We start from the raw sequence: 24,522 nt of genomic DNA on the forward strand, positions 1-24,522 counted from the left end.
GCGTTTGGAAGCTGATCATGGGATGGATCTCTGGATATGGCAATCACTAGATGGTCCATCCTTTCGTCACACTTCCAAATTTTGTCTCTGTAACTCCTTCCATGGGTGTTTTGTTTCCTATTCTAAGAAGGGGCAAAGTGTCCACACTTTGGTCTTCATTCTCTTGGGTTTAATGTTTTTAGCAAATTATATCTTATATCTTGGGTATCCTAAGTTTCTGGACTAATATCCACTTATCAGTGAGTACATATTGTGAGAGTTCCTTTGTGATTGGGTTACCTCACTCAGGATGATACCCTCCAGGTCCATCCATTTGGCTAGGAATTGAATGAATTCATTCTTTTTAATAGCTGAGTAGTACTCCTTGTGTAAATGTACCACATTTTTTGTATCCATTCCTCTGTTGAAGGGCATCTGGGTTCTTTCCAGCTTCTGGCTATTATAAATAAGGCTGCTATGAACATAGTGCTGCATGTGTCCTTCTTATCGGTTAGGGCATCTTCTGGATATATGCCCAGGAGAGGTATTGCTGGATCTTCCGGTAGTACTATGTCCAATTTTCTGAGGAACCGCCAGACTGATTTCCAGAGTGGTTGTACAAGCTTGCAATCCCACCAACAATGGAGGAGTGTTCCTCTTTCTCCACATCCTCGCCAGCATCTGCTGTCACCTGAATTTTTCATCTTAGCCATTCTGACTGGTGTGAGGTGGAATCAACGGGTTGTTTTGATTTGCATTTCCCTGAGGATTAAAGATGTTGAACATTTTTTCAGGTGCTTCTCTGCCATTCGGTAGTCCTCGGGTGAGAAATCTTTGTTCAGTTCTGAGCCCCATTTTTTAATGGGGTTATTTGATTTTATGGAGTCTACCTTCTTGAGTTCTTTATATATATTGGATATTAGTTCCCTGTCCGATTTGGGATAGGTAAAGATCCTTTCCCAATCTATTGGTGGTCTTTTTGTGTTATTGAAGGTGTCTTTTGCCTTGCAGAAGCTTTGCAATTTTATGAGGTCCCAGTTATCGATTCTCGATCTTGCAGCACAAGCCATTCCTGTTCTATTCAGGAATTTTTTCCCCTGTACCCATATCTTCGAGGCTTTTCCCTACTTTCTCCTCTATAAGTTTCAGTGTCTCTGGCTTTATGTGGAGATCCTTAATCCACTTAGATTTGACCTTAGTACAAGGAGATAGTACTGGATCAAGTCAAAATCTTCTACATGATAACAGCCAGTTGTGCCAGCACCATTTGTTGAAAATGCTGTCTTTTTTCCACTGGATGGTTTTAGCTCCCTTGTCAAAGATCAAGTGACCATAGGTGTGTGGGTTCGTCTCTGGGTCTTCAATTCTGTTCCATTGGTCTACATGTCTGTCACTATACCAGTACCATGCAGTTTTGATCGCAATTGCTCTGTAGTACATCTTTAGGTCGGGCATGGTGATCCACCAGAGGTTCTTTTATCCTTGAGAAGAGTTTTTGCTATCCTAGGTTTTTTGTTATTCCAGATGAATCTGCCGATTGCTCTTTCTAATTTGTTGAAGAATTGAGTTGGAATTTTGATGTGGATTGCATTGAATCTGTAGATCGCTTTTGGCAAGATAGCCATTTTACTATATTGATCCTCCCGATCCATGAGCATGGGAGATCTTTCCATCTTCTGAGATCTTCTTTAATTTCTTTCTTCAGAGACTTGAAGTTCTTGTCATAGAGATCTTTCACTTCCTTAGTTAGAGTCAGGCCTAGGTATTTTATATTATTTGTGGCTATTGAGAAGGGTGTTGTTTCCCTAATTTCTTTCTCAGCCTGTTTGTCCTTTGTGTAGAGAAAGGCCATTGACTTGTTTGAGTTTATTTTATATCCAGCTACTTCACCGAAGCTGTTTATCAGGTTTAGGAGTTCTCTGGTATTTATTAATACTGGTATCTATTAATGACTGCTTCTATTTCTTTGGGGGATATCGGGCTGTTTAGATCATTAACCTGATCTTGATTCAAATTTGGTACCTGGTATCTGTCTAGAAACTTCTCCATTTCATCCAGGTTCTCCAGTTTTGTTGAGTATAGCCTTTTGTAGAAGGATCTGATGGTGTTTTGGATTTCTTCGGGATCTGTTGTTATGTCTCCCTTTTCATTTCTGATTTTGTTAATTAGAATGCTTTCCCTGTGCCCTCTAGTGAGTCTGGCTAATGATTTGTTTATCTTGTTGATTTTCTCAAAGAACCAGTTCCTCGATTGGTTGATTCTCTGAATAGTTCTTCTTGTTTCCACTTGGTTGATTTCGCCCCTGAGTTTGATTATTTCCTGCTGTCTCCTCCTCTTGGGTGAATTTGCTTCCTTTTGTTCTAGAGCTTTTAGGTGTGTTGTCAAGCTGCTAATGTATGCTCTCTCTAGTTTCTTTTTGGAGGCACTCAGAGCTATGAGTTTTCCTCTTAGAAATGCTTTCATTGTGTCCCATAAGTTTGGGTATGAAGTGGCTTCATTTTCATTGAACTCTAAGAAGTTCTTAATTTCTTTCTTTATTCCTTCCTTGACCAAGGTATCATTGAGAAGAGCATTGTTCAGTTTCCACGTGAATGTTGGCTTTCTATTATTTATTTTGTTATTGAAGATCAGCCTTAGTGCATGGTGATCTGATAGGATACATGGGACAATTTCAATATTTTTGAATCTGTTGAGGCCTGTTTTGTGACCTATTATGTGGTCAATTTTGGAGAAGGTACCATGAGGTGCTGAGAAGAAGGTATATCCTTTTGTTTTAGGATAAAATGTTCTGTAGATATCTGTCAGATCCATTTGTTTCATCACTTCTGTTAGTTTCACTGTGTCCCTGTTTAGTTTCTGTTTCCATGATCTGTCCATTGGTGAAAGTAGTGTGTTGAAGACTCCCACTATTATTGTGTGAGGTGCAATGTGTGCTTTGAGCTTTACTAAAGTTTCTTTAATGAATGTGGCTGCCCTTGTATTTGGAGCATAGATATTCAGAATTGAGAGTTCCTCTTGGAGGATTTTACCTTTGATGAGAATGAAGTGTCCCTCCTTGTCTTTTTTGATGACTTTGGGTTTGAAGTCAATCTTATCAGATATTAGAATGGCTACTCCAGCTTGTTTCTTCATACCATTTGCTTGGAAAATTGTTTTCCAGCCTTTCATTCTGAGGTAGTGTCTATCTTTTTCTCTGAGATGAATTTCCTGTAAGCAGCAAAATGTTAGGTCTTGTTTGTGTAGCCAGTTTGTTAGTCTATGTCTTTATATTGGGGAGTTGAGACCATTGATATTAAGAGATATTAAGGAAAAGTAATTGTTGCATCTTGTTATTTTTGTTGTTAAAGTTGGCATTCTGTTCTTGTGGCTGTCTTCTTTTAGGTTTGTTGAGGGATTACCTTCTTGTTTTTTCTAGGGCGTTGTTCCCGTTTTTGTATTGTTTTTTTTCTGTTATTATCCTTTGAAGGGCTGGATTCGTGGAGAGATAATGTGTGGGTTTGGTTTTGTCGTGGAATACTTTGGTTTCTCCATCTATGGTAATTGAGAGTTTGGCTGGGTATAGTAGCCTGGGCTGGAATTTGTGTTCTCTTAGTGTCTGTATAACATCTGTCCAGGCTCTTCTGGCTTTCATAGTCTCTGGTGAAAAATTTGGTGTAATTCTGATAGGCTAGCCTTTATATGTTACTTGACCTTTTTTCCCTTACTGCTTTTAGTATTCTATCTTTATTTAGTGCATTTGATGTTCTGATTATTATGTGTCGGGAGGAATTTCTTTTCTGGTCAAGTCTATTTGGAGTTCTGTAGGCTTCTTGCATGTTCATGGGCATCTCTTTCTTTAGATTTGGGAAGTTTTCTTCAATAATTTTGTTGAAGATGTTTGCTGGTCCTTTGAGTTGAAAATCTTCATTCTCATCCACTCCTATTATCCGTAGGTTTGGTCTTCTCATTGTGTCCTGGATTTCCTGGATGTTTTGAGTTAGGATCTTTTTGCATTTTCCATTTTCTTTGATTGTTGTGTCGATGTTCTCTATGGAATCTTCTGCACCTGAGATTCTCTCTTCCATCTCTTGTATTCTGTTGCTGATGCTCAAATCTATGGTTCCAGATTTCTTTCCTAGGGTTTCTATCTCCAGTGTTGCCTCACTTTGAGTTTTCTTTATTGTTTCTACTTCCCTTTTTAGGTCTAGTATGGTTTTGTTCATTTCCATCACCTGTTTGTTTTTTCCTCTTTTTCTGTAAGGACTTCTACCTGTTTGATTGTGTTTTCCTTTTTTCTTTAAGGACTTGTAACTCTTTAGCAGTGTTCTCCTGTATTTCTTTAAGTGAGTTATTAAAGTCCTTCTTGATGTCCTCTACCATCATCTTGAGATATGCTTTTAAATCTGGGTCTAGGTTTTCGGGTGTGTTGGGGTGCCCTGGACTGGGTGAAGTGGAAGTGCTGGGTTCTGATGATGGTGAGTGGTCTTGGTTCCTGTTAGTAAGATTCCTACATTTACCTTTCCCCATCTGGTAATCTCTGGAGTTAGTAGCTATAGTTGACTCTGTTTAGAGATTGTTCTTCTGGTGATTCTGTTACCGTCTATCAGCAGACCTGGGAGACAGATTCTCTCCTCTGAGTTTCAGTGCTCAGAGCACTCTCTGCTGGCAAGCTCTCTTACAGGGAAGGTGCGCAGATATCTTGTGTTTGGACCTCCTCCTGGCCGAAGAAGAAGGCCCAAAACAGGACCTTTCTCAGAAGCTGTGTTGCTTTGGCAGTTCCCAGAAGCTGTCAGCTTCTGTGGTGCAGACTCTCACCTGTGCATATTAATTTCCTAAGTTCTGCGGAGTCCCGGAACCAAGAAGTTATGAATTTTAAAACAGGTACAGTACACCTCGGAAGCCGAACTCCCGGGAGGTGAGATCAGGAGAACCTTCACGGGGGGGGGGGGGGGGGGGGGGCTGAAGCACTGACAAACCGGTAAAGGTCTTCTTTTATCTTATCATCTTCTCTACATTAAATGCCTATTCTGTATTTTGGTATTGCACAATGTACATTTTTTTTTGATCAGCTTCCATTTTATATATTTAATTCACCTTTTTTTGATGTCTTTGGTGAAGATAGGTACTGGAGTGGAAAAGAATCAAAGTTCATAAGAAATTCAGATTTTACTTAAGTATAAATTTAATTTAAAAAAGAGCCTTAATATATATTTAATATTAGAGATGCTGGAGATAGAATGCCCATTTGGGCAGACCCAGGAAAGAAAAAATAAAATCAAGGTACATAACCAAGACACCAGTTAATAATAAGAATGTTTTGACCTGAAAATCTGGTATGATAATACAAAGGTATTTTAATGCAGAAAAATTAAATGGATCTTTCATCAAATTATGTAGAAAATCAATGTATTAGAAACAGGTTTAGAAAAAAGGAAGCAGAACAAGTCAAGAAATAAACAATGTATAATCAAAAGTTCATAGTTAGAAGTATTTGAGAAAAGAGAATCTGAGAAAGTGTCAGAAAGAGTCTTTAGATGTCTCTGTTATCAGTTATGTAAAATAGAGTGAATAAGATACAACTGAAGAACTATGATATCATTTGGATGGTAGAATGTGCTTTAAAGCTATTTAGAAATTATATAGCAATGAATAAGATTTAGATATTATAATTGTCATTTTAATTAATAAAGATTATTTCTTGAGTAATAAGCATATGGACATGTGATCTCAAAATCATCATGTATGATGATGGAACGGATGGTACATACACACACACACACAAAGAGAGAGAGAGAGAGAGAGAGAGAGAGAGAGAGAGAGAGAGAGAGAGAGTAAGACACAGAGAGAGACAGAGACAGAGAAAGAGAGAGAGAACTATGTTTCATAACAACAGGTGACAAAACTGAATACTGACATAATTTGTCTCTCTCTTTCTTTTAGGATTTGTTACTTTTTGTCGTGGGTTCAACTTATTGATTCAAGTATTGCCTTGAAAATATTGTATTTCTCCCCTATATGTTATATTTAAATGCATGTGATACAATTCCAAGCTACTAAAGTTATTTTTGTTTGGTCTTAGTGAAAGAGGATGTACCTAATTCTGTTCAGATGCCCCAGGGAAAGGGGATATGGGGGAGGAGGGAGAAGTGAGGGGGGAGGTGATGGGTGAGTTGGGGAGCACCTGTTCAGTGCCAAAGGTGAAGAACTCTTTACAGGAGAATTGGGTAGGGGTGCAGCATTTGGAATACAAATAAATAAAATAATTTAAGAGAAAAAAGCAACTATGAGGCATGGAAATGAAATAAATTATAGCTAAATTAAGTTAATAATTCATTATAATTTTAATATTAAGTCTAGCAAGAGTTTTGAATTACCATACTACATAATTATATATTGTTATCTAAATTTATACCATGAATTTAATATACATATAAAATATTGGAAGAATAGAACCATTACTGTAAGAGTTAATTCTTAAGATTATGAAATTTTTACAGCTTCATGATGACTTACTTATTAATTGCTGATCTATCTTAATTCCTCATATGTGTGCTTCAGTTAAATATCCATAGCAATCATGAAATCACTAAGGGGTCATTTGAAGTTTTGCAATGAAAGGTGACAAGGTGCAGTAGAATAAAAACAAAAGGACTGTAATGAGACCTGAGGAGTTAAACTGGGGTTGAGAGCAGAGGGTACTATAAAGTTTGCAGTAGGTAGAGGGATGAGTAACACTAATTACTTTTCAAAAACTCATTGAAAACTACTATTGTAGAAGTATATATTCATATACTTGGGTATCCTATAACAGGGAGCAATGGCTCTAAAAGATATCAGAGCTTAATAAATATTAAAGTCAAATATCAAGATTGCATGATTTCTTTTAGTGCCATTGTCCATTGTGTCTCATATACTGTGCCCTAATATTACAGGCTATTGTCATTGGTCTTGGTTACTCTTAAAATCTTGATAGTAAAGTTGTATTACTGAAGCCACCACATGCTTATGTTTGGAAATATGGCATTATAAATCTTGTTTGGAACTGGAAGCTGCAACACAACTCGCAACATTTCTTAATATTGCAAAATGCTTTTTAAGATACTAAGGCTATAAAATCATCATGAGTTATTTCTGAATGTGAACCTTGGGAGTACAATGTTGACTGTTCTGGTAAGGTATTTCCATAGTGCAGTAATGACACAAACATGGTTGGAATAAGAAAGTACTTTATGATTATTGATCTTCAATTAATAACAATAATAATAATAATAAAAACTTAAAATATGCATGCAGCTGACACTCTTATTACCTACGATCCTGTGATCAGTGAGAACATAGTCTCTAGAAGAAACCTTTTAGTATCATTATGATGAATGCATACACTATTAAAGTAACTCCTATTTACTTAGGGTTATACCTATAAACTTGTAGAGCAATACATCTCTCAACCCTTATCTAATGAACTTAAGAAGCTTTTCAGTAGATCTAGATGGAAATTAACCCAATGATCTGCAACTGGTTACAGTTTTATAAAATGAGAATGTAGCCCCTGGTAAATATACAATGAATCAGTAAATAACCAAACATAAGGAATTTTTGAAGAATACAAATGGGTCGTCAATATTGGGGGCAAAACAAAAGGACACAAAGTTCCATGAAAGGGTATATTTGTTACTTTTCAATTGCCGTTTTAAACCATGATGACTAAGGCAACTAAAACGAAATAGTTTAACTAAACTAACAGTTTCAGAGGATTAGAATCTAAGATAGCATACAAAAGCATAGTGGTAGGAAGAGTTGAGAGCTCACAGCTGCAAGCAGGTGGAAGAGAGGGAGACCCTGTAGGAGGACCAGCAGTCTCAATTAACCTGGACCCCTGAGATCTCTCAGACACTGGACTACCAACAACACAGCATAAACCAGCTGATGTGAGGCCCCCAACACATATACAGCAGAGGACTGCCAGGTCTGGGTTCAGTCAGAGAAGATACAACCAACTCTGAAGAGACTGGAAGCCTCAGGGAGTGAGGAGGTTTGGTGGTGTGGGGATGGGATTGTGTGGAGTGGAAGGTGGGGTGGGAACATCCTCATAGAGACAGGGGAGGACGTATGGGATATGGAACAGTCAGAGGGAGGACCAGGAAGGGGATAAAATCTGGACTGTAGAAAAGATTAACCTGTCACTTTGACCTTACAAATGCTGATGATATTTTAAATCTAGTCAGGAAATTTCTATTTGCTTAAAGAAAATCAGGCTTTGTAGAACTTTGTTTCATGGATTTAATGACTTCTACTTTAAGCTCTTAAATGATTTCTTTCCTCTCCCTTCATAGATCCTGCAGGAAAACATATTAACCATTTTCAGTCCATTTTCAGGACATATCATAAATATAGTAAAAGAATACTCAAAATACTGAAAGGTAGACTGTTCCTATATCTATCTGATAAGCTTTTAATTTTTAATTTTGAGCAAATATGTTTCAGTTAGTTTTTTCAAACCATTAATGTATACATTTATGTAATATATAATACTGGAATAAGGAGACTAAGAATTACTATACACTTTCAAATGTAGTGTGAATAATCTGAACCTGAAACAATCTACTCTCACAGGCATCCAAGGTTGATTTCAGAGCTGTGCTTTCCTAGGACATTCACAAAGTCCAAAGTGAGTTGTTTCAAAACACTGCACACATTCAGTTTGTGAAATGCAGTATTCACAAAGCTGTCTCTACTCATGCGTAGTGGAAGGAATTAATTTAATCTAAAACAAATGTAAAAATTCCTGACAAGACATGCAAAGTTAAAAAAAAAAAAAAAGTAGGGCAGATTGTTTATAGATGTGCCTCAAGCCTAAGAGTCACTTCTCTGTTCTCATTGTCTGTCACAACAGGGGTTTCAATGGATGAATGCCTTTGAGATCACATTCAGTGCCTTGCAGCTTATCCAGATGCCAGAATAAAAATATAGAAAGTGAGTGCCAACCTTGTGGAAATTATCACTTTACAACTTCTACTGTAAAAGTTCACCTCAGGATATGTTCTTTAAGAACTCCAGAGCAACCAAATCAGACTAAGGTGCTTTGCTCTTCTTAACTACAACCACAGTCATTGGGAAACTACAGAATGGGTGAAAATTCAGATACCTATAAAGAAAAATGTTTGAATTCACTTGATTATTTCAATCTTCTGAAAAAAATATATATAGCAAAATACATTTAACCATATAATTAATAAATTAATACAAAATTAATTGTGATTCTATTTAATCTTGCTCATAAATGGTGAAAAGAACTGACTTAGAGTTTTAGCTGTGTTAAAGTTGTAACATTTTTGTATAAGAATACTACATGTGTTAGAGATAGAATGTGATATTTTACTTTATGTGTGCACTAAGAAATCATGAATCAATTCAAGGTAATTAGCATATCTGTCTCAAACTATTGTAATTTTTATCTGGTTAGTATAACCAGAATGCTGTGAATGTGTTTTTCAAATAACTTTAAGCACATTGTTATAAATTGTTATTCTTACTTTTCATTCCAAATTTTCCAAAGTTGAATACTTGACTAATTAAATGTCACTTTAGAGAGTAACTTTTATCATCCAATAACACAAACATCTCTTTCCCTTTATATGTATGTGAGTGTACATGCACATACATGAGACAGTACTGCCTTTCTATTCAATTGTGTGTTTCTGTTTATATGGAGAAAATTCCATTTCATTTAATACCACCTCAGTTATCTGAGAAGCCATGGATTTTAGATCTCCTAGGAAACATCCTACATGTTCATCATGAATCTAGTTAGATATAAAACAGTATTGACAACAGTCAACAATAAGCACAATGGAGACAAAATAAAAACAAAACTATGGCCATCCATGGAAATCAGCATGAAAAACAACAGAAAAATCTAGATGCATATGAATATATAAAAGAACACTCTTTAGAAACACTTGAATCATTTTCCTCCAAATTCTTTTTTTATTTCGATTCCTACTGTCACTTCCTATAATTGAAGTATTTTCTGCACTAAATTTCTCATATATTTAACTTGCCCCCAATTGAGGAGCTAGAGAAAGTACTCAAGGAGCTAAAGGGGTTTGCAACCCTATAGGGGGAAACAACAATATAAACTAACCAGTACCCCCGGAGCTTGTGTCTCTAGCTGCATATGTAGCAGAAGATGGCCTAGTTGGCCATCATTGGGAAGAGAGGGCCCTACGCCTTGCAAACTTTATATGCCCCAGTATAGGGGAACACCAGGGCCAAGAAGTGGGAGTGGGTGAGTAGGGGAGCAGGATGCGGGGAGGGTATCGGGAACTTTTGGGATAGCATTTGAAATGTAAATGAAGAAAATATCTAATTAAAAAAATACCCAAGATAGAGACTTCCTAGAATTTTTACTTAAGTCTATATATATATAGACAATATGTAATATACTCTTATTTTAATCATTGATCTAAGTGTTGATTTCTAGATCTTTGTTTCTCCAAATGGAGCAAGTAATTAAACCAAACAAACTTCAAATAGTACTGAATATAATTATATGGCAATTACAATATTGGGTTCCAGATCCATAAAGTTAGGATATTGGTTTGTCACAATGAGACATCATATTTGTTTTCATTCACCTTCCAGAATCTATACTATGAAGATCATTAAATCTTTGAAGTATTCTAAACTCTTAAGATAAAAGAAGTAGAGAGAATTCTATCTGAGTTTGAATTATTAAAATGTCTCCTAGGAAGCTACAAAAAGCAAATAACAAAACTAATTTTGTATCATCTGAATTATAGTGGTTTAAGTGAGAAATGTCTGCCATAAGCTCATGTATTCGGTCAACATATGATGCAATTGAGTGGAAGGTAATGTGACCACTAGGAAGTTCACCCATCTGGATGAATTGGAGCCCTGAGGGTTGGCTTTTCAGGTCTATAGTCTTGTCCCACTCCTTCATATTGCTATGACGGGTTTAGTGCAGAGTTCTATCAGACCTTCAAAGGAGTAATTCCAGTTCTGCACAAACTATTTCACAAAATAGAAGTAGAAGGTACTCTACCCAACTCATTTTATGAAGCCACAATTACTCTGATACCTAAAACACCCAACAATCCAACAAAGATAGAGAACTTCAGACCAATTTCTCTTATGAATATCGATGCAAAAATACTCAATAAAATTCTCGCTAACCGAATCCAAGAACACATTAAAAAAACATCCATCCTGACCAAGTAGGTTTTATTCCAGGAATGCAGGGATGGTTTAATATACGAAAATCCATCAATGTAATCCAGTATATAAACAAACTCAAAGACAAAAACTACATGATCATCTCGTTAGATGCAGAAAAATCATTCGACAAGATCCAACACCCATTCATGATAAAAGTCTTGGAAAGATAAGGAATTCAAGGTCCATACCTAAACATGATAAAAGCAATCTACAGCAAACCAGTAGCCAACATCAAAGTAAATGATGAGAAGCTGGAAGCAATCCCACTAAAATCAAGGACTAGACAAGGCTGCCCACTTTCTCCCTACTTCTTCAACATAGTACTTGAAGTCCTAGCCAGAGCAATTCGACAACAAAAGGAGATCAAGGTGATACAAATTGGAAAAGATGAAGTCAAAATGTCACTTTTTTCAGATGATATGATAGTATACATAAGTGACCCTAAAAATTCCCCCAGAGAACTCCTAAACCTGATAATTAGCTTTGGTGAAGTAGCTGGATATAAAATTAACTCAAACAAGTCTATGGCCGTTCTCTACACAAAGAATAAACAGGCTGAGAAAGAAATTAGGGAAACAACACCCTTCTCAATAGTCAAAAATAATATAAAATATCTTGGTGTGACTCTAACTAAGGAAGTGAAAGATCTGTATGATAAAAACTTCAAGTCCCTGAAGAAAGAAATTAAAGAAGATCTCAGAAGATGGAAAGATCTCCCATGCTCATGGATTGGCAGGATCAACATTGTAAAAATGGCTATCTTGCCAAAAGCAATCTACAGATTCAATGCAATCCCCATCAAAATTCCAACTCAATTCTTCAAAGAATTAGAAAGAGCAATCTGCAAATTCATCTGGAATAACAAAAAACCTAGGATAGCAAAAGCTCTTCTCAAGGATAAAAGTACCTCTGGTGGAATCACCATGCCTGACCTAAAGCTTTAGTACAGAGGAATTGTGATAAAAACTGCATGGTACTGGTATAGTTACAGACAAGTAGACCAATGGAATAGTATTGAAGACCCAGAAATGAACCCACTCACCGATGATCACTTGATCTTCGACAAGGGAGCTAAAACCATCCAGTGGAAAAAAGACAGCATTTTCAACAATTGGTGCTAGCACAACTGGTTGTTATCATGTAGAAGAATGCGAATCGACCCATTCCTCTCTCTCCTGGTACTAAGGTCAAATCTAAGTGGATCAAGGAACTTCACATAAAACCAGAGACACTATTTTCAACAAATGGTTCTGGCACAACTGGTGGTTATCATGTAGAAGAACGCGAATTGATCCATTTCTATCTCCTTGTACTAAGGTCAAATCTAAGTGGATTAAGGAACTCCACATAAATCCAGAGACACTGAAACTTATAGAGGAGAAAGTAGGGAAAAGCCTCAAAGATATGGGTACAGGGGAAAAATTCCTGAATAGAAGAGCAATGGCTTGTGCTGTAAGATCAAGAATCGATAAATGGGACCTCATAAAATTGCAAAGCTTCTGCAAAGCAAAAGACACCGTCAATAAGACAAAAAGGCCACCAACAGATTGGGAAAGGATCTTTACCTATCCCAAATCGGATAGGGGACTAATATCCAATATATATAAAGAACTCAAGAAGGTGGACTCCAGAAAATCAAATAACCCCATTAAAAAATGGGGCTCAGAGCTGCACAAAGAATTCTCACCTGATGAATACCGAATGGCAGAGAAGCAACTGAAAAAATGTTCAACATCCTTAATCATCAGGGAAATGCAAATAAAACAACACTGAGATTCCACCTCACTCCAGTCAGAATGGCTAAGATCAAAAACTCAGGTGACAGCAGATGCTGGCAAGGATGTGGAGAAAGGGGAACACTCCTCCATTGTTGGTGGGATTGCAAGCTTGTACAACCACTCTGGAAAACACTCTGGCGGTTCCTCAGAAAATTGGACACCGTACTACCAGAGGATCCTGCAATACCTCTCCTGGGCATATATCCAGAAGATGTCCTAACCAGTAAGAAGAACACATGCTCCACTATGTTCATAGCAGCCTTTTTTATAATAGCCAGAAGCTGGAAAGAACCCAGATGCCCCTCAACAGAGGAATGGATACAGAAAATGTGGTACATTTACACAATGGAATACTACTCAGCTATTAAAATAATGAATTTATGAAATTCCTAGGCAAATGGATGGACCTGGAGGGTATCATCCTGAGTGAAGTAACCCAATCACAAAGGAACTCGCACAATATGTACTCACTGATAAGTGGATATTAGACCAGAAACTTAGGATACCCAAGATATAAGATACAACTTGCCAAACGCATGAAATTCAAGAAGAACGAAGAGCAAAGTGTGGAAACTTTACCCTTTCTTAGAAATGGGAACAAAACACCCATGGAAGGAGTTACAGAGACAAAATTTGGAGCTGTGACAAAGGGATGGACCATCTAGTGATTGCCATATGCAGGAATCCATCCCATAATCAGTTTCGAAATGCTGACACCATTGCATACACTAGCAAGATTTTGCTGAAAGGACCCAGATATAGCTCTCTCTTGTGAGACTATGCCAGGGCCTAGCAAACACAGAAGTGGATGATCACAGTCAGCTATTGGATGGGTCACATGGCCCCCAATGGAGGAGCTAGAGAAATTACCCAAGGAGCTAAAGGGGTCTGCAATTCTATAGGTGGAACAACATTATGAACTAACCAGTACCTGGGAGCTCTTGTCTTTAGATGCATATGTATCAAAAGGTGGCCTAGTCGGCCATCACTGCAAAGAGAGGCCCATTGGACTTGCAAACTTTATATGCCCCAGTACAGGGGAACGCCAGGGCCAAAAAGGGGGAATGGGTGGGTAGGGGATTGGGGGTGGGGTGGGTATGGGGGACCTTTGGGATAGCATTGAAAATGTAAACGAGGAAAATTCCAAATTTAAAAAAAAAAAAAAAAAACAGAGACACTGAAACTTATAGAGGAGAAAGTGGGGAAAAGTCTCGAATATATGGGCACAGGGAAAAAATTCCTGAATAGAACAGCAATGGTTTGTGCTTTAAGATCGAGGATTGACAAATGGGACCTCATGAAACTGCAAAGCTTCTGCAAGGCAAAAGACACCGTCAATAACACAAAAAGACCACCAACAGATTGGAAAAGGATCTTTACATATCTTAAATCAGATAGGGGACTAATATCCAATATATATAAAGAACTCAAGAGGGTGGACTCCAGAAAATCAAATAGCCCCCTTAAAAGATGGGGCTCAGAGCTGAACAAAGAATTCTCACCCAAGGAATACCGAAAGGCTGAGAAACACCTGAAAAAATGTTCAACATCCTTAATCATCTGGGAAATGCAAATCAAAACAACCCTGAGATTCCACCTCACACCAGTCAGAATGGCTAAGATCAAAAATTCAGGTGACAGCAGATGCTGGTGAGGATGTGGAGAAAGAGGAACACTCCTCCATTGTTGGTGGGATTGCAAGCTTGTACAACCACTCTGGAAATCAGTCTGGTGGTTCCTTAGAAAATTGGACATAGTACTACCGGAGGATCCCGCAATACCTCTCCTGGGCATATATCCAGAAGATGTCCCAACCGGTAAGAAGGACACATGCTCCACTATGTTCATAGCAGCCTTATTTATAATAGCCAGAAGCTGGAAAGAACCCAGATGCCCCTCAACAGAGGAATGGATACAGAAAATGTGGTACATTTACACAATGGAATACTACACAGCTATTAAAAAGAATGAATTTACGAAATTCCTAGGCAAATGGTTGGACCTGGAGGGCATCATCCTGAGTGATGTGACCCAATCACAAAAGAACTCAAATGAAATGTACTCACTGATAAGTGGATATTAACCCAGAAACTTTGTATAGCGAGGTATAAGGTAAAATATGTAAAACATATGAAACTGAAGAAGAACGAAGACCAAAGTGTAGACACTTTGCTCATTCTTAGAATTGGAAACAATCACCCATGGAAGGAGTTACAGAGACAAAGTTTGTAGCTGAGACAAAAGGATGGTCCATCTAGAGACTGCCATATCCAGGGATCCATCCCATAATTAGCCTCCAAGAGATGACACCATTGCATACACTAGCAAGCCTTCGTTGCAAGGATGGTGATATAGCTGTCCCTTGTGAGACTAGGCTGGGGCCTAGCAAACACAGAAGTGGATGCTCACAGTCAACTATTGGATGGATCACAGAGCCCCCAATGGAGGAGCTAGAGAAAGTATCCAATGAGCTAAAGATACCTGCAACCCTATCAGAGCAACAACATTATGAACTAACCAGTACCCCAGAGCTCTTGACTCTAGCTGCATATGTATCAAAAGATGACCTAGTCGGCCATCACTGGAAAGAGAGGCCCATTGGTCAGGCAAATGTTATATGCCCCAGTACAGGGGAACGCCAGGGCCAAAACATGGGAATGGGTGGGTAGGGGATTGAGCGGGGAGGGAGGGGGTGAGGGACTTTTGTGATAGCATTGGAAATGTAATTGAAGAAAATACGTAATAAAAAAAAAGAAAAAAAAAAAAAGAAAACATATCCAAAAAAAAAAAAAACAGTAAAAGAAAGTTCTGACCATGTAGAGAGATGAATTATTGGAAAGGGGTTTATAAATTATCTGATTACACTGAAAAAGGATGAGTTTGTGATTTAACTATGGATTCAGAAATATATACAAACAACAATGGAATCCAACATAGGATATAATAACTACTCCTGATACAGAAAATTCAAAAGATACAAATATCGCTTGTTTTTATAATATATACCAAAGGGATTTTGATAAATTGAGGAGAAATTATAAACTGGACTTTTGACAATATGGTCTCTGGTCAGTGACATTTGTTTATATTTATACAAGATAACATCATGTATAAGTTGATATTCCTATGAAGAAAACAACAATGTGTACTTCTGTTTTTATGCTTTTATTCTAATGGAAATGTGTTATGAAATGTGTAGTAAGAGAAATAACATGATTCAGACATGGCAGTTTCCATATTATCCTTAACCTTATTTGAACATTTTAAAGTTTCAAAGAGATAACAAAAATGCTGGTTGTAATCTATTTTTGAGCTCTATTACCATCAAAAGTTTATTTTCTCAAAACCTACTTTCTATTTACTATAAATACCCTGGAATAATTCACTAAGTATCTATGTAGAATCCCCCAAAATTCTACCAACAATATGGATTACATACTCCAAATGTTTGTAGATTTCTAAATAATTGCAAGAAAATATTGTCATCCAATTATGTGTCTTTAGGGGAGTTGGAGAGGTAATTTTAAATATTCATATAAAATATATGATCAAACAAGATCTGACTTAATCGCACTTTCAATATCTGGATAAGCCAGAGACATTTACTTAAGTCTTGTTTATTCTTACTAAGCCACATAGATCAGAATCTGTAGTTCACAAAGCTGGCATGTTTCAGAGATTGCAAGTACCCTCAATTTCTGTTTATAGTAAGAATAGGAAAACTTTAAGTTTCATACTTATTTCACTTCCTATTTATTTTTCCTTTGTTTCATAAGTCAAAAGCACATCTGGAGAATGATTAAGACAACAGTTGTGTTCAACACTGTGTGCACATTAGAATCACCAGGGAAGCTTTGTGAAAATACAGATGCTGAAAGTACCTCACCTGGGACTCTTATATAATTGGTTTTTGGATGGAATGAGAGCTCATTTTATTTTCTCCCTAGGTAATTCTTTTCTGTTCATGTAGGGTTGGAATCCACTTTTTAGGAACACTTCAAACTTTCTCTCATAAATACATTACTTTTTTTTTTTTACCTTAAATCAGTTTGTTTGCATTTCACTGCATTGCTTGTATTTGTAAGATAAACATAACCAAACACAAATACTTCTCAGGTCTTTCCTTTAAAACCTATCAAACCTATTCTACACACTATCCTTCGGTTTTGATTTATGTTTTTGATTTGTTTTCCAAACCTCATCTAAATTATTGTATAGTTTCTCAAATTCCCTGTTTTGCAAAGCTTGCTTTTCAATTATGTTTTATTTATTTATTTTTCTATACTAAAAGAAAAGAATGTGCACCTTCTAAGCCTTTGCAATGTGTCTTTATTGTGTAAGGTAAACTCTCTGTTTCCTGACTTATTTGGATAAGGTAAAATATATGTTCTCTGGCTTCGCCTTTAACGTTTTGCCATCACTGATGTTTAATAATGAACATCATCTCCTGACATCACACAGGCTTTGTATAAGTACTACTGAATTTATTCCCATTATAGAGGTCATAACACCTGTGTCCTAATATCTGCTTAGAAAAAAAAATAGAAAAAAAGTTAGAGAACTTTTAACTGAGCTGAGGAAGAGAAGAAATAGAGAGGGGAGCAGGGATAAAAACACTAAAGATTTAGTGTAACTAGTTTTATGTTGAGGTCCTTGATCCACTTGTCCTTGAGTTTTGTGCAGGGTGATAAATATAAATTATTTCATTCTTCTACCTGCAGACATACAGTTAGATCATCTCCACTTGTTGAAGATGCTTTCCTTTTTTCCATTGTATGGATTTGGCTTCTTTGTAGAAAATCAAGTGTCCATAGGTGTGTGAGTTTATTTTTGGGTCTTCAATTCTATTCCACTTGTGAACCAGCCTGTTTCTGTACCAATATCATACCCTTTTAAAAATCATTATTTCTTTATAGTACAGTTTGAAGTCACAGGATAAACAAAAGTCAACTAACCTTGACCCCTGGGAACTCTCAGAGCTTGAGCCTCTAACCTAAATACATACATGGGCTGCAATGAAGCCCCAGGCACATATGTAGCAGATACACAGCTCAGTTTCAATGGCTGCCTTGTCTGGCCTCAGTGAAAGAGAATGTGTGTATCCTGGCAGAGACTTGATACGCCAGTGTAATGGGATAGCCAGGAGAGTCTCCACTCTCTCAAATGAGAGGAGTAGGAAGGAGTGATGGGCTCTATGAGGGAGCAGCATTTGGGATGTAAATTAACTAATTAATTGAAAATATATTTTCTTCCTACAAATTAAAACAAAAAAACTACAGATGTCTGAAAAAGCCACAGGATAAATAATTTATTTTTACTTAAAAAATACTATTCATTTGTTTATTTATTATTTTAAATGTAGTTATACCACTTGGGATGATATTGCTTCTCTTGAGAGTCATAGGATATCTAGAGAAAAAATTTACTAATAGATGTGGGAAACATCCCTTCCCAAGTTAGTCAAGGAGCCTAAGGAACTTGCCAAGCCATATAGGCTATTACTATTAGCATTTTATGACTCCCAGATCTTAAATCTAATATTTTATTGCTGAATACAGGTCATAGTATAGACAAGGACTTGGAAGAATCATTCTGGTACTGGCTTGGAAGCCCTAACTCTGAGATAGCATCCTCATAGTGCCCAATGGTACTAGGGAATCAAACAAGGTTAGGAGGAGGCAATAGTCCTACTCAGCTATAAAGCTACAAATCAAAACAATGACAAGATACTTCCAAAAGAGTGATCATGGCCTTGGATCTTTAAGGTAACCAACATCCATCTAATTAAACCTCAATAGGAAATAGTTCATGTCTGGTACATGAATGATACGTTATAAAACTACACACAACTGTTAAGATTATGGACTCTGGAAGAAAACATCCTACTGACACATTCCAAAATCAATATAATTCCTAAGTATTCTCATCACTTTCTCTTAATGCACTGATATAAGTAGCTTTTATGCCTCTTCAAAGATGTTTCTTTTTATAGAGGCCAGAGATCATCACAGAATTTCAAACTTGTCAATTGGAGAATAACTATTGGTGAGATGGCCCGACTTAACTGTTACATCTATAATTTCTCCACCTGAGGTTCACAGAATACTATGGAAGAGGAGAAGGATGATTGTACAAACCAGAGAATCAGGACACTTATTCCAAGATAGTATAGTTTATATATAACAAGGAAACTACTCCTTTCCATATGTAATCACCCTATCAGAATATGCATAATGACAACATACACACAATGGAGTATTACACAGCGATTACAATGGCTTCATGAAATTCGCAGGCAAAATGGATGGAACTAGAAAATATCATCCTGAGTGAGGAAACCCAGACACAAAAGAACACACATGATATGTACTCACTAATTAGTGGATACTAGCTCAAAAGCTCACAGTGCCCATGATATAACCTACAGACCATGTGGAGCACAGAAGGAAGGAAGATGAGAGGGTGAATGCTTCAGTCCAGCACTGAGGGGGAAACAGGACAATTATTGGATGTGGAAGGAGAGGGAGTCAGGGGAGGGAGAAAGGATGGGGAGTAAATAGGGTAGCAGTACCAGAAACCTGTGACTGAGACTCTTTTTTAACATTACAGATTTGCTCTGTGTGTGCGTGTGTACATGTACTTACACCTGCATGTGTGTGTGTGTGTGTGTGTGTGTGTGTGTGTGTGTGTGTGTGTGTGTGTGTGTGTGAGAGAGAGAGAGAGAGAGAGAGAGAGAGAGAGAGAGAGAGAGAGAGAGAGAGAAGAGTGTAATTTTCTGAAGAGGCCAGCAGAGGGTCATATCAGATCTCCTGGTGCTGGAATTATAAGTGGTATAAGCCACTGGATATGGATGCTGGAGATGAAACTCAGTTCCTTTGGAAGTAAGTCCACTTAATCACTGAGATTTCACCCTAGTCTCTTCTTGTCACATAGCTCAGGTTAGCCTCATACTCTGAAGTGCCAGAATAGTAAACATATGCTATCATTTTGACTATAAAGTAATACTTTCATGATGATATCTATTGATACAGCAAATGTAACCATGTTCTTTTATTACATGAAAATAGTGTTTTAACTGTTCTCCATTAATGCCATTCCTGACTTGTGGTTTATGCATACCAGACATATCAAAAATATTAAAAAGAAAATAGCCTATGAAATATTCGAAAAAAAACAAAACAAAATGAAACATGAGCTTGTTGGGATCAAAGGTTAAAAATTGTTATTGGAGTTTTAATAGTTAATGTCTGTCATAGTAATGAATATAAAATCATGTTCAATATTCAACTTCATTTTAATAAATTCTTTAGTTGCACACATTCCTAGATTATAGACACCAAAAAATAATCAAATGTCTATAAGATAATGTTTAGATTGCCACCATTAACTCTTCTAAGGGAGATGATTAAGTCTACATTATGATTTTGAATGATTACACTTTGCCTCTTCTTAGAATAGGAAACAAAACACCCATGGAAGGAGTTACAGAGACAAAATTTGGAAGTGTGACGAAAGAATGGACCATCTAGTGATTGCCATATCCAGAGATCCATCCCATGATCAGCTTCCAAACACTGACACCATTGCATACACTAGCAAGATTTTGCTGAAAGGACCCAGATATAGCTGTCTCTTGTGAGACTATGCCAGGGCCTAGCAAACACAGAAGTGGATGCTCACAGTCAGCTATTGAATGGACCACAGAGCCCCCAATGGAGGAACTAGAGAAAGCACCCAAGGAACTAAAGGGAACTGCAACCCTATAGGTGGAACAACAATATGAACTAAGCAGTACCCCGGAGCTCTTGTCTCTAGCTGCATATGTATCAAAAGATGGTCTAGTCGGCCATCACTGCAAAGAGAGGCCCATTGGACTTGCAAACTTTATATGCCCCAGTACAGGTGAATGCCAGGGCCAAAAAGGGGGAGTGGGTGGGTAGGGGAGTGGGGGTGGGTGGGTATGGGGGACTTTTGGTATAGCATTGGGAATGTAAATGAGCTAAATACCTAATTAAAAAATGGAAAAAAAAGAATACTGGCAGGATATTCCTACAGAAAGTTTTGCATTGCATACATATGCTTATTGCTGTCTTTGATTACTTAATGCTTTATATTTTTCATAGCTTTCAAATGGGGGATTTATTTTGATATCATAATTAGTCAGTTGTATTGCTTCTAGTGTATACAGGAAAGATTCTAAAAATGTAACCAGCAATTATTTCAGAGAGTATTTTCAACTTCTACAATTCAATGTTGAACATTTAGGCTTGGAATTTATCACAGTGTGATAATTTTTTCTATTAGGGCACATATGTCATACACTCTTCTTAAATTACCACAGAGTTATCAGTGGGAACAACAAATATAACTTTATACTTTACTTTATCTAAGAATACAGCACAATTTAAGGACTCATATTCTACACTGGAAGGGTTTTTTTTTTTTTTTCCCCTTTAAATTCAGCACATCTATGATGTTCACCAGACTTTCAGTTTCAATGATCAATAAATGTTGAACTACCAAAAGAAGTACATTTGAGGCTAAAATATTAAGAAGAGATATCACTATTAGAGGTCAATAACTTGTGTTTCACTCTATTTGAATAAAATAAATGTATCTGAGTTGAGTCATAAAGATTTGATTAACCAAATCATCAAGTAGAAAAATAAGGTCTATGGGTTCCTTTGAAAAATAATTAAACAAATAATGACACATCATTAATTTTAAAAAATAATCAAAACATTAAATTTCATTTTTTACAGACCTTGTGAGAGAAATTCTGAAATTTTATGGAAAATCAAAAGACCAAGAATAGCTAAAACACACCTGAACAGTAAAGGAGTTGCTGGCGGTATCACTATCCCTTATTTCAAGCTTTACTACAGAGCTATGATAATAACAAACATATGATTTTGACATAAAAGCATATTAATTAATGGAATTAAATTGAAAAACACAGACTTAAATTTATATACCTATGGACACCTGATTTTTTAAAAGGAAGCCAGAAATACACCTGGGAAAAAAAAAGCAGCAACAAGTGGTATTGGTGTAACTGGGGGTCTGAATGTAGACCACGTAAATAGATCGATGTTTATTACTCGGCATAAAACTCATGTCTAATAGATCAAAGATCTCACTATAAGAATCAGATACACTGAACCTGGTAGAAAAAAAAGTAGGGAATATCCTTGAATCCATTTGCACAACTTTCTCAACAGAACACCAATAGCATAGAGGTTAATATCAATAAATAATAAATAGGATCCCATGAAACCAAAATCCAAGTCAAAGAACAATTTTAGTTGACAAAGTGGCAGACAACAGAATGGGAAACATTTTTACCAACTCCACATATGACAGAGGACTAATATACATAAATACATAAAGATTTCAAGAATCTAAATTGTAAAATAAATAACACAATTTAAAAATTGGGAACAGATTTCATCTTATATCTGTTAGAATGGCTAAGATAAAAAACACAAGTGACAGGTCATGCTGGCAAGAATATGAAGTAAGAGGAACACTCCTACATTGCTATTGAGAGTAAAAACTTGAACAGACATTTTGGAAATCAACATGGGCATTTCTCAGAAAATTTGGAATCTATCTATCTCAACACCCAGCTATACCATACTTGGGCATATTCTTCATCCTCCCAAAAGAATGCTTGCTCAATCATGCTCATTGTGCAAGTATTTATATTTATTCATAATAAACAAACTAAAACATAATAACAAATGCTTATTCATAATAGCTAGACACTTGAAACAACCTAGATGTTCCTCAATAGAGGTTTTAGCAAACAAAATTTAGTACATTTAAACTATGGAGAATTACTCAGCTATTTAAAAAACATAGCAGCATGAAACTAGAAGACAACAGGCTGCAACTAGAAATACAATCTTGAATGAGATAACCCAAAAACAGAAAGACAAATATGGTATAAATTTAATGATTATCTCTTATGTAAATGATAATCAAGCTACAATCCACAGACCTAGAGGTAAAGAGGATGCTTCTATGGGTGATGCACGTATCTTTCTGGAAAAGGAAAATATAATAGATTTTGCAGATGGATTGAGTCTCAGTAGGGATTGGAGCAGTAAGGATCAGGTTGTGGAAAGGGATAGAGGGAGAGAAGGTGGGGAAGACAGAACTGGAATTGGCAGACATTCATGGGGCAATTTGCAAACTTAAGGCAGTGTGAACTTCCTATGAGGATGACACTTGAGGGTTCCTAATAGTTGAGGATGATGGTACTGGGTTGCATTTGTTAGAATTTTTGTCAAGAAAGTCCCATGAGATGAGTAAACAACACAAGCTGATGCTAGAACTAAGGTTACTGTCTGAAAATTGACATTAGGATCCTATTGCTAAGGACAATATCCTGACAACTCATTAAACTAACAGAAATAAAGTCGATTCTTGCATGGAGCCTTCTCCCTAACACTTTGATCTCTTTGACTTGAACTCCAGCCTACCCAGAAGGCCTTTGATCCACAGTCTTCCTTATGTGTGAGATATGCTGAATCAATGTTAAAACAGAGTTTCTGGAGCATCCAACCAATGTCTGGTTTATCTTGTAGCCCCTATCATGAGAGAAAGCCCATGTGATATACTGCCTGAATTACCAGGAACTGAAGGATTGGTAGCACAAATACCAAGAGTAGAACCAAAATTGACTGGAAAAAAAAAAGTCAATGAAATGATTCCTAAAGGTATTTTGTTGTGCTCATAGACAAACGTATTGCCCAGTCATCATTAGAGAGGTTTTCTCCAGGTTGGAGAATATGCTGAAACACACAGGCAGACATGATGTGGAGAATCTGAATTGGAAGTCCCAATTTGTTTCCTTCTTTGGGAGATGGAGAACCTACTGAAGACACAAAGGAAAAATTGTAGGAGATGAGATGGAGGACATCAGGACAACATGGGCCATTGAATCAACTAAGCAGGGTCCACATGGGCTCACAAATACTAAAGCAGCAAGCATAGTGCTTCTGTATATATGCTATGACTGTTAGCTTGATGTTTTTGTGTGATTTCTAACAGTGTGAGCAAGTGTGTGTCTAACTCTGATACCCTTTTCCTCATGTTATGTTGCCTTATCCAGCTTCAGTATGAGGGCTCCTGCCTTGTCCTGTTGTATCTTGTTTTGTTGTGTTTGGTTGTTGTCTTCGGGAGACCTTATCTTTTCTGAATGGAGACATAAAGGGATTGGATCTGAGGGAGAGGAGAGATACTGGGAGATATAAAGAATTGATGGAGGGAAAACCATGGTTGATTTTTATCTTATGAGAGGAAGAAATTATTTTCAGAAAAGAAAAGAAAAGAAAAGAAAAGAAAAGAAAGGAAGGAAGGAAGGAAGGAAAGAAGAGAGAGAGAGAAAGAAAGAAAGAAAGAAAGAAAGAAAGAAAGAAAGAAAGAAAGAAAGAAAGAAAGAAAGAAAGAAAGAAAGAAAGAAAGGAATGAAGGAAGGAAGGAAGAAAGAAAGGGAAAGGAAAGGAAAGAAAAGAAGAGAAAAGAAAAGAAAAGAAAAGAA

Source organism: Mus musculus, chromosome 12 (genome assembly GCF_000001635.26).
Source record: "Mus musculus strain C57BL/6J chromosome 12, GRCm38.p6 C57BL/6J".
Classification (NCBI taxonomy): domain Eukaryota; kingdom Metazoa; phylum Chordata; class Mammalia; order Rodentia; family Muridae; genus Mus; species Mus musculus.